A 12538-nucleotide genomic window follows, 5' to 3' on the forward strand; every position below is an offset into this window, starting at 1 on the left:
TCCATTTAAAAAACTATTAGGTAGCAATTATAGTAGTAGTAGTAGCAGCAGCAGCAGCAGCTACTGCTGCTGCTGCTGCTGCTAGTACTACACTTGATGCTTGTATTATCTTGTTTGATTTTCAGGACAAACCCATTGCATGGTGGTAGTACTATCAACAGCAGCAGTAACAGGAGTAGCAGCAGCAGCACTAGTAGTAGTAGCAGTAGTAGTAGTAGCAGTAGCAGTAGCAGCAGCAGCAGTAGCAATAGCACTGAAAGACCTGGTATATTACCCCTTAATCAGGCTTGTGAGGAAAAGGAGTTCTGACTGGCAGAATGGAAAACATTGAATGAATAAATTTTGTTATTAGGTGAGTACCAGTTTCAGCTTCTATTTCCCAGTCTTATAACTGTCCTATGCCCTACTGTTGCTTAAGGTGGGGAGTGAGAGTGAGAATGGATAGCTTCTTTTAGTCCATGCCAAAGCATTCTCAGCTGTTAAGATTCACATCAGCTACCTAGGGATACAAAAACCCTGTATCTACAAAAAGTCCACAAAGAAAATGACTGATTAACAACAGCAACCCCTTTTATTTATTTATTTTTTTTTAGTTTATAGAGGGTCCTCTTTAATTCTTCTCTTTGCTTCAAACAATGGTATGGTCTCACCTTGGGGCCCAAGTGTTCCTACTATAATTACTTCATGTGTATCCTCCAGTGGCCCTGGGTTCAAATTGTAGAAGCATAAGGCTAGCAAGAGTAACAATGTGATAGTAAATAATAGTAGCAACACAAAGAAGCTATTGAATGGGAATAAGCTAGAGAATAGGTCTAGCAACAGTGGGAATCTTCATTAAAGACTCTGAGAAACAGAAGCCTATAAGGGCTCTTGTGACATCACTGGCTTGATCTAGAGAAAGGTTTCAATGAGCTTAATGAGGGTTATCCCTTTTATTCAGACCACCCTTGGGTATACAGCCTAGAGCTTCACATGAGTCTGTAGGCTCATTATTGCAGATGGGGTGAGCTGTCACATCAGCTGGCAGGGTTTCAGCTCTAATCACTACCTGGATAAGCAGGGGTGGGCAGTTCTCCTGGCTGGGTTCAAAGAGAGGTCATAGTTAAAACCCTGTCTTATTTTCCATATACATCTTTAATAAATTAAAATAAAAATTATTTTAATAAAATAAATTAACATATTCAAGCAAAATAAATCCACATATACATATTTCTTGTTATATTTTTTTGGTTATTGTTGTACAGTTGTTTTCAGTAAATCCAACTCTTTTTGACCCCATTTGGGGTTTTCTTGGAATGGTTCATCATTTCCTTCTCCAGCCCACTTTACAGATGAGGAAAATGAGGCAATCTGGGTTAAGTGACTTGCTCAGGGTCACACAGCTAGTAAGTGTCTGAGATCAGATTTGAACTTATGAACATGAGTCATCTTGATTTCAGGTCCAGCACTCTATCCACTGTTCCACCTAGCTGCCCCTTGTCTCCTATAACACTACCTGAACAGACAAGGTCATCAATATCTGGAATGGAGTCATTTCTCTAAATCCAGACTTTTTCCTACTATAATACAATCAGCAGAAAAGATCCCATCTGTGTGCTGCTAAACTAGCCCCATGTCAATATGCTGTTCTTAACACATCTTTCTCCTTTCTATGCATCTGATTCTATAACCCCACACATGAAAACAAAATGCCTACTTTAAGTTACACAATTTGGACACAGTTTATTTTACCATTAATGTTTGAGTGTTATTTATTAAAAAGTGGTTTGCTGAGTTCTTAGTCTTGGCCTGCCAGGAGATAAGGGCAGTAAGGGGAGCATGCCTTCCTCTCCCCCACCCTGAAATAAGAAGCAGTTTAGTCTACTTCCATTTCTGGAAGATGTATGTACTCAAAGATCAAGAGTTCCATCTTTAGAACTCTGGATATCTGAAATGTCGTCATGGTCTCCTAATCTAATTTTCAACATCTGGGTGGGCTGCCACTTGTCCAGACATTAAGGGACACTGCTGATAGATAGAGTGCAGCACTATGACAAAAGAGAGTCATTGTACAGCTGTTTGCAGACTCTATCTCTCTGAGGAATTCTCCACTTTGTTGCCTCCTTTTTGATTCATTCTCTACAGAGGAAAAGAAAAGAAAACAAGATCCTGACACCTGGTCCCAAGGCTTCCACTGAAGAAAACATCCAAATGGCAATATATATAGACAGGCTAAGGGGACTGCCCAAACTTAATATTGTTCCTATGGAATTCTTATTCTAATGTTATTAAATGCCCTTCATATTAGGCCTCCTCATTTTACCGCTTCCATCTTATGGCTGTCACAGAAAAGTGGCTCTCTTCTGAACACACTTTATCCTTGGCCACTGTTTCTAGCACAACATAAACTTTATTGTATCCCCATCTTTCTGCCTCAACACGCACACAAATATGTGCATGCACACACACATACACATACACACCTGTACACACATACACACCTGTACACACATACACACACTGTGCCAGGTGGATGACTAGACATATCTCTTGCTCCTCAAGTCTTCCCCTCTTCCACCTTCACTCAGTAACTCCTCATCCTTGCAAATTCACTCCTTCCAGATGTATCACCCTGTTCTGGTTCTAGTAGCTATTCTTTACCAAGAGTCATGTCATTTTTTTCTACTTTAAAACAATTCAACATAAGCAACAAAAAATAGTATTTCCAAATACACAATGGAAAAAAGAAGATTCTATGTACTACAGTCTTCACTTTATTAAACATGTTTTTTAAGAAGCATAATAGGGGGCATCTAGGTGGCGCAGTGGATCAAGCACCAGCCCTGGATTCAGGAGTACCTGAGTTCAAATCCAGCCTCAGACACTTGACACTTACTAGCTGTGTGACCCTGGGCAAGTCACTTAACCCCCCATTGCCCTGCAAAAAATAAAAAAAAAATAAGCATAATAGATTCTATTCTACTTTCAAAAGGGATTTACTTCTTCATGTTTCCTACTGAATTTCCCTCTATTCTCTTCACGTATATATAAAATGTTTCCAAGGCCCTAATTTTGTGAGGATCACTGTTGCTAAACACCTTCTCTCTGCACCCCCATTCACTCTATTCCAAAAGAGAGAGGAAAGAAAGATAAAAGGAGAGAAAGAAAAAGAGAAAGGAAGAAAGATAGAGGAAGGAAGGAGGGAAGAAAGGAAGAAGTGAAGAAGGAAGGAAGGAAAGAAGGAAGGGAGTGAGGGAGGAAAGAAGGAAAGAAGAGAAGGAAGAGTGATGGAAGGAGGGAGAGAAGAAGTGAACGAGGGAGAGAAGAGAGGGAAAAAGGGAGAAGAAAAAAGAAACAAAGAAAGAAAAAGTTTGACAATAAATTTGCATAGTAAAGCAAAATAGTTATTCATTGCATTAATCAAAAATCTTAAATCTTTCAAAGTTACTTTATTATGTTTCTATTTTTATAGGAATTATTCTCCTGATTCTGCTCACTCCATTCTGTATCAGTGACTAGGTGAAGGATCTCTTTTCTCACTCTCTCTCTCTCTCTCTCTCCCCTAACATCTAATATACTTTAATAAATGCTTAAAAGCAAAATGGATAATTTTGATTCCATGAAATTCAAAAGGGTTTTTTGCACACAAAAAATAGAGTCAAAATTGTAAGGAAAGCAGGAAAAAAATTACAGCAAGTTTCTCTGATAAAGTTTTCATTTCCCAAATATATAGGGAGATGAGCCAAATTTATCAAAAAAAAATTTTCAGAGACTAATATTTAGGTTTGATATATAATAATAACTTACAATTATAGTTACCATAACTTTAATGCATTATCTTATTCTCTGCTCACAATAACTCCAATAATTAGTGATTTCAGGTACTATTACATTAACCTTATTTTTATATATCAGGAAACTGAGGGTTAGAGAGGTCACTTAACCAGTAAGTGCCTGAAGTATTAGTTAAAATCAGGTCTTAGCTGATGCCAGGTTAATTCCACTTTACACTATACCATGTTGCCCTCTCAGGAAAGGAAACACAAGGAAAAGCTTCCCAGTGGTGAGTTATCCACTGTAGAAGAGGTTGCTTTAGGATGTAGTAAATTCCCCATCACCAGAGCTCTTCCAGAAAGGTAGTACTAGCAATATTGGGGTTGTTATCCCCAGTATAGATTATACTCCGAATTCCCTTCCAAAACTGATGCCCTGTGAGTTTGGTATTAATACTTCTAAAATCACCAAACCTTATAAAGAAGCCCTGCTGAGTTCTATTTTCATGCAAAATGGCATCTGGAACTGCAGAACTCAAAGATCTAAGATTTGTTAATGAAGGGCCAGAGAATGGCTTTCTCAGTTTCTGGGGAGGTTAGATTGCCTCTCCAAAAAGACCCTGAATTTTTATTAATTATACTTGCTTTTTTTCTGAATTGGTCAAATCCACACCCAAGCTGTTTTGTCAGCTCATATATAAAGGTGATGTGGGATTTCCTGGGCTCAGGTGTTCTGGGGCTTCTCTTATGATATTCAGTAAATTGCTTAATTAACTTTGGAATAAGGAAGTACACAGGATACACACTTCTAGAGGGAGAAATTATGTGCAGTGTTGCCCAACTATGAAGACTGCTCAGAACATGTGTCCCACTGCAAAATTAGTTTGGGGAATTAGGGATTTATAGCATTTACTTCCTCTTCCCCCTCTGGAGAGGACTGGGCAATCTTCCTACCCAGTGGAAAAAAAAATGAGTGGGAGTAAGGAGAAAAGTGAGTGAAATAAATAGGTGAAGGACAAAGGCTGTTAACAAACTAGCTTTCCTGTCACTCAGATACATTGCTCTGAGGCAGCTCTAAACTCACCAAGACCCATTGTAAGAAGCCAAACTTGGTCTCTGTGACACCAAAACTGTAGGTCATTTCAGCACCCAAATGCTCAGTTGAACTAATTTACCAAGGTGATTAATAGTTCCACTGAGCCAACAATTCAGTTAGTACTGTTAATTAGGTTGGTTGGTGGAGATAAAGAAAAAAGCCTTTAGTTGTGAATGTGATTTAAAGACAAAGAAGCCCAAGCTATTCACTTATCATTATTACATGACATTTCTTCCCAAAAGGACTAAAAAGTGCTCAAGAATAGAATCTCCATTGAAACTCCTCTCTTGCTTGAATTTCTCGGTAACCCAAATTTTTAATATAATTTCATATCTCTATAGCATTTTAAGGTTCACAAACCTCATTCTTTACACCCCAAGGAGGTAGTTGATACAAGTATCTTTCTCCCCACTTCTCTCCATGAAGAAATTGAAGGTCCTGAGAGAGACAGATAAACTGACAAAGACAGAGACAGAGACAGAGACAGAGAGTGATGCCATATCAGGGCATTCATTTCTGAGATATTTATTGTGTTCCTACTATGTATAGAGACATCCAAAGGCATAGGTGAGAAGATCTGGCCTCAGAGTGAGTAAAACTGGGTTGAACATGCCTCTGATAGACCTTGCTGAGTGGCCCTTGGTACGTCATTTAATCTCTTAATGATCCAGGCAACTAAGATTTTTTTTTTTTGGTCATGTCCAACTCTTTATGACTCCTCTTGAGGTTTCCTTGGCAAAGATGCTGGATTTGTTCACCGTTGCCTTCTCCAAATCATTTTATAGATGATGAAACTGGGACAAACAAGGTTAAATGACTTGTATACGGTCAAGCAGCCAAACTAAAACTCAGGAGATGAGTCTTCATGACTCCAGACCCAGAACTCTATCCACTGTGACACCTAACTGCCCTGGCATCCCTGGATTGGCAACTAAGAATGCAAGATTTTGTGTGGTTTTTAAAGATGCTAATCTACATTGATGGAAAGTTTCCACATGGGAAATTCCCTTCACCAATGAAATGATAAATTCATTTCCAGCCTGCTCAGCCTTGTAGTAGACTGCTGGACAGTATTAACTATATTTTTTCTGCCTTAATTTTCTTTTGTTTTTAATATGTCATGCTTTACAAATTTGCATGGTATCCTTGCACAGAGGCCATGCTAATCTCTGTGTAGTTCCATTTTTATTATCTGTGCACTGAAGTAAAGACTCTTGTTAAATATTTGCTGGCAAGATTCAATTCAGTGAAGAAGTAATTGTAGTTCTTTTTGGTTATGGCTATCAGGGAGCCCATGATTCTTTAGTAATATGTATTTTTCAGATCAGATATTTTGATTTGTTATATTAAATTTTCTTCTATTTTTTGAATTTTTAAAAATCATTTTAATATGTATTTTTAATTTATTTTGAAATTTCTAATTGTCTTCTGGGATCACTAACTTATTTACAATCCATTTTAATTTTGGGGTAGTTTGTTTCTTGGATAAGATTTTATATCTAGTGATAGTCTTTGTAATTCTTTCTTTCATAGCACTTCTTAACCACTTCTTTCCTCTATCACACTATTTTATTTTCCAGGGTAAACCTTCTAAATAAAGCCTACATATTGTGCAGTATCTAATCTAGGAACTCGAGGTATGGGGGTACTAGAATCTAGACTGGTTTTCTAGCTACCCCAGCAATGAAGCCCTGGAGAATGAGTCCAGCAACAGGGACACTAAGCCAGCATACTTTTGGCCTTGAACTTGTTGGGATTAATGCTATGCAGGAATTTAACAAAACTATGTACCTAATCCTCCTCTCTTCCCCAGAGACAGAGAAAGTATGAGAGGATGGGTATATACCCCTGAGGCTTTGGGGGAAATATGTGTATGTTTGTTCTTGCTATATATTTGAAGTAAATATCCCTTTGTAAAAGCTAATCCAATAGTCCCAAGGCCCTTAAAATTTCGGGGATGGTGGTGGTGGAAACACAATTGGTGGAGGTTTAAGCCAGTGGGAGAGAAGACCCCATCACCCTATTCATTCTAGGTACTAGAGAACCCTATAGAGGTAAATGTAAGAGGCCTGGCTATGATGAAATAGTGCCAGAACAAATCCACATCTGTGGGTACTCCTGAAGAAATTCTCTACTTGGTCATTTAAGTTTGGATACAGTAGTTTTCCAAATCCTATAGAAATTGGCAAAATAATGATAATCACAACAATAATATAACAACAAAACAATAATGATAACAATAACAATATAGACTAAAATGATTTTTCCAGTGTGTCTCTCACAAGTTAATTCCATTGAAGTAATTTTGTAAACTCTGCATTTATTGATTCCTTGATGGTTTAGATACTAATAGTTGTTGTGTTACTAAATCTTGCATGAGTATTTTCTCTGAATCTAATATGAGAAATTTAGAGTTTATATCACCAGGATGCTAGTGCATAGTTGAAAATGTTATTTTTTTCTTTTTCATTTAAAGAGATCTGGGTTTGGGGCAGCCAGGTGGCGCAGTGGATAGAGCACCGACCCTGGGGTCAGGAAGACCTGAGTTCAAATACCACCTCAGACACTTGACATGTACTAGCTGTGTGACCCTAGGGAAGTCACTTAACCCCAATTGCCTCACCAAAAATAAATAAATAAACAAACAAACAAATAAATGAAAATAAAGAGATCTGGACTGTTTACCTTATTATGAGAGCCATATACCTTGTAACTTCACAAGGAAAAGTATCTGTGTTCCAAGAAATCCCAAATATTCACTTTGCTATTTCTCTGAGTCCATTTTTCCTGTTGGTATGAGTTGGTAATTATATATGGTTTATCCTTGCAATGGCCAGGATCTATTGCAAGCAACTGGTGCACTTTGGAGTATGGACCCAGACAAAATTTGCCTGGACTTCTTAGGGGATCAGCTTTTGTACTGGGAGCCCTGCAGAATTCTGGTGTGCCTTGTATAGAAAGGGACGGTTAGATAATGTAGATGCAAGGTGAGTGGTTTTATTCACTGAGGGAATAAAGGAAAAGTTTTTACTCAGGACCATTTTCACATTTGAGAGTGATAGACAATGCCTACTTGAGCCCCAGTCCTAAATCCATAGGGAACCATGTTTCTTTCTGAGACAGAAAACAAATTTCTTGGCGTTTACCTTTTTCTGTCTTGTCTTTTTGCTTGAGGGTTGAGGAATGCCATTGGAACATCAAGCCAGACACCCATCGAGTACTAAATATGCAACAATCTGGTGAATTTGGTGTTATGTTCTTTGCTTGTTGAATCTGCAAAGCTTAGCTTTTGGGGCTAACTGATTTGCTCTTCAGGTGTGGGACCAGATAAGATCATCCCACATGGACTGCTTTGGGAATCTTTCTTCTTTGGTGCTATGAAAACAAGTGAAAGGACAATACTTATGGCTTCGCAGAAGGCACAGACAACTGTTCTAGATTAGAAATGTGGACATTGTGTTCAAAATGCACCCTTGCCTCATTTCTGCAGACAGTAAATTTTTCAAATAGGGTAGATGGTAATGGGAGTTTGGCATATGCTCAGAAGACCTAAAATGCCACTACTCAGATAGACAATACTAAGGGATTAACTTCTCAGAAGCTGGAGGACTGGAGAAAGAGTAGACTCTTTGTGTTGGCCCGCCTTATGGTTGGGAGGACTATTTTTATTCCCCATTGGCTTCATAGGCAGAACTATCTGTGACTTTCAAACTGCCTGACAGCGAAGTTGGGACTTTTCCTGCATTCATGTCTGCAGATGAAAGACTCTTTTATTCATAGCAGGTGACACAATGTGAAAAGAGAGGGAAGGCCTAAGGGCTGCCTTTCCCTCTACTCTGGCCATTTTGCCCTGAGAAACAGGTCTGGTATTGTGGCCTTTCCTTCTTCCTTTTTCCATTCTAAGTAGAGAAAATGGAGTCTCCAATCTGTGAGAAACGCTGATGTTGATATGGCAATGCTATAGCCAGCTCAGCAGCAAAGCCGTGGAAAGCAAGGCCTTAGGGATGGAGGCACTAAGCCATGAAGTAGGCTTTGGACTTAGTACAACTCTTCATTTCCCACTACTTTTAATTCCTTTGGACTTCTTGAGAGATCTCCATCATGTCCCTATGCCAAGTTCCTTACTCCACACTTTTTAGTCTCTTTTGCTGCATTTTCCCTCCATTAGATTGTAAGGTCTTTGAGAGCAGAGAATATCTTTCTTTTTTATATTTGTATTTCAAATTCTTAGCAGAGTGCCTGGAACATAGTAGGTATTTAACAAATGTTTATTGACTGACTAACTAATGCTATATAGGAACCCAGCTAAGTTTAATGAGCTTAATGTCCCTCCTCTCCCGAGAGGCTGAGGTGATATGTGTTGGGGAATAGGACACATGGCAGGAAATGAAGTGTGGGGTGGGAATTGAACGTTTCCTAGGAATAAAATATTCATAAAAATGCTGAAGAGTGAGTAAATAATCCTTTACTGAACACAGCATGCTTCAAATTATATCAATAAAAAGTCTTTGAAGAAAAAGCTCAAACTTAAATGGAGACTATTTTAAGAGAAGGAAAAATGTCAGTATCAAAAAGAACAAAGAAAAAGAATTTGCAGCATTTAAAAAATGAATAAAAATTATTAGGAACTATTTTCTATTAATTCTTTTGATTTGGAAACTATTTTGCCCAATTGTATACAAAAAGACTTTATAACAAGTGAAATCAATTACTTTTTTAAATCATAGAAGCATTTAATTATTTTTCAGTTACATGTAAAGATAATTTTCAACATTTGTTTTCATAGGATTTTTAATTCCAATTTTTTCTCCCTACCTCCCTTCCCTTCCCCCTTGCCCAGAAAGAAAGCAATTTGCTGAGTTATATATGTAAAATCACATTAAACATATTTCTGCATTAGTAATGTTGTGAAAGAAGAATCAGAACAAAAGGTAAAAACTTCTAAAAACAAACAAAAAAAAGTAGAAACAGTATAGTAAAATCTGCATTCAGAATCCACAGGTTTTTTTCTAGATGTGGAGAACATTTTCCGTTATGAATTCTTTGGAATTGTCTTAGATCATTGCATTGCTGAGAAGAGCTATCTATCAACGTTGATCATCCAAACAAAGTTGCTGTTTCTGTGTACAATGTTGTCCTGGTTCTGCTAACTTCACTCAGCATCAGTTCATTTAAGTCTTTCCAGGTTTTTCTGAAATCTGCCTGCTCATCATTTCTTACAGCACAATAGTATTCCATTACATTTGTATACCACAACTTGTTCAGCCATTCCCCAATTGATGGACATTCCTTCAATTTCCAATTCTTTGCCACCACAAAGGGAGCTGCTATAAATATTTTTATACATGTGGGTCCTTTTCCCTTTGTTTTTGGTGAGGCAGTTGGGGGTTAAGTGACTTGCCCAGGGTCACACAACAAGTAAGTGTCAAATGTCTAAGGCCAGATTTGAACTCAGGTCCTCCTGAATCCAGGGCCAGTGCTCTATCCATTGTGCCACCTAGCTGCCCCCCTTTTACATTTTTTATGATATCTTCAGGATACAGACCTAGTAGTGGTATTACTGGAATTAAAGAATTTTAAAAAATATAAAAAAAACCAAGATTAATAGACTAGGGAAAATGAATAACCCATTCAAAAGGAAAGAAATTCATTCAGGTGGGGGGACAAAAAGCAAAACCAGATGGATTTACTAGTGAAAGCTATCAAATATTCAAAGTGAAATTTATCCTAATATATAAATTGTTTGCAAAAACAAGGAAAAGGAGATCTTAATAAACTTATTCTATGAAGCAAATATTGCCAAATCTAAATTCAGCCCTGGTGTCTTATTCTTATGACTTTTGAGGAGGCTTACCTTTAGTTCTAAAAGTTTCTTTTTAAACTTTTCTCCACTTGAAGATTTACTTTGTCTAAGTCAGCAAAATTGGATAAAGCTTAGCACAACAATACTACCATGATGAAAGAATGAAAATACATTTCTTAGGTGATTGTTATATGCTAAGCACTGGGTATACAAATAGCAAAGCAACACAGTGCTTATTTTCAAAAATCTCACATTCTTTTTTATCATAAAAGTATTTTATTATTTTCTAGTTACATGTAAAGATGGTTTTCAACATTTGTTTTCATAAACTTTTTACTTCCAAATTTTTCTCCCTCCCCCCCCCAAGACAGAAAGAAATCTGATATAGGTTATATAGGCACAATCACATTAAACATATTTCTGCATTAGTCACATTGTGAAAGAAGAATCAGAACAAAATGGAAAACCCTTGTAAAACAAAAACAAAAACAAACATAGAAACAGAATGGTTCAATCTGCATTCAGAATCCATAGTTCTTTTTCCTGGATGTGGACAATATTTTCCATCATGAATATTGTCACATTCTAATAGAGAAAAACACTCTTATAGGAGAGTTCATGTGTTGGGCAGGTGGAAAAGCTCAGTGCTCTATAAAGTTAAGTGGCAGAGAAAACAGAAAGGTACAATGGTCCTTAGGCACATGGTAAAGTCTGGTGGTCCTGACGGCAAGAAGTACAGACCAACTGAAGTACGTATTTGAATCAAGGATAATCTTTTTAGAGCCATTTCTATTAATAAAACCTTATCTGCTTCTGATATTGACCAATTTGTCAGTGCCAATGGTTTTGATGTGTGATAAAATAATGGGATTTAGCAGATACTCAAAGACCCACCTGGAGATTAATCTAAACTGATTGAATCAAGTGAAAGTGATTGACTGCTGATTAGCCTACTTCAAAGTTAACTAGATTGTAATCACACCTGGCCAGCCCTTAAGAAGGTATTATTCTCAGAAGCTAGACTGTGAACTTAACTTGAGAACACCTTCAAGTTCAGTGAAACAATGGTTTTGGAAGACACCAAACAATGGATTTGGAACCAACCAACCAATCAGCTTGAAGCAGTGTGTAAGGACCACCTCTGTTCCAGGCCTATAAAAAGCTTCCACAATCAGTTTGTGAGTGAGTTCGTTGTTGAAGCAGGTGGAGGACTTGAGGAGGAACCAGGCCAGGCTGGAACTCTAGACTAGGTAGGCTTTTTTTTCTGAACTTTTTGAACTCCATGTGAATACCTGTATGCTTTTAATAAATGTTTAATGCCCAAAGACTGGTACTGAAGCTTTTTAATTTAAGGTGATCACACAATTGAAATTTTAAACATCAGAGATTCCAAGAACTTTCTTTTCAAAGTCTTTGGCTATGGGTCTTAAAAATGTGAGAGTGGGAGTCAGGGAAGGCTACAATGCTAATAGAGGCAGTTTCTAAAACCATATCTTAATGACTAGACTTGCTAAATGGGCAATGGTAGTTGGTTCAAGATGGAGGAAAAACTGCTGACCTGGGATGGAGTCTGGAGAATGGGAAAGAGAGGATAAATGATACTTTTCTCCTTGTTGGCTGCTTCCACCAGGGCCTGAGAGGATGAGGTAGCTTATACTATCTCCTACTTTTCAAGTACCTCTCTGTTTCAGCTGGCTGTCTTGTTTGCTTGGTCAGTGGCTGATGATGGTATAGTATTGGTAAGTCCTTATCGCTTTTGCTCCATTGAGATTGCTCTCCTGAATGATGGCAATTGAGCTTAGCTGGATACCATGCATGCATCAATGTACTGATAAATAGTTTTCATCTGTCCTTTTAATCTAGCTGTACCAGTAAAATTGGTGACAA

The 12538-nt window shown here is 37.7% G+C and overlaps 1 non-coding gene across 1 annotated transcript; it reads right to left on the reverse strand.

The window, feature by feature from the left end:
- Positions 1–5957: 5957 nt before the first annotated feature.
- LOC122733122 lies at positions 5958–6060 on the reverse strand. The gene has a single exon (XR_006353720.1). It is a non-coding gene; the product is annotated as a U6 spliceosomal RNA (small nuclear RNA).
- Between the last annotated feature and the right edge of the window lie 6478 nt (positions 6061–12538).

This window comes from Dromiciops gliroides, chromosome 6, assembly GCF_019393635.1.
Source record: "Dromiciops gliroides isolate mDroGli1 chromosome 6, mDroGli1.pri, whole genome shotgun sequence".
Classification (NCBI taxonomy): domain Eukaryota; kingdom Metazoa; phylum Chordata; class Mammalia; order Microbiotheria; family Microbiotheriidae; genus Dromiciops; species Dromiciops gliroides.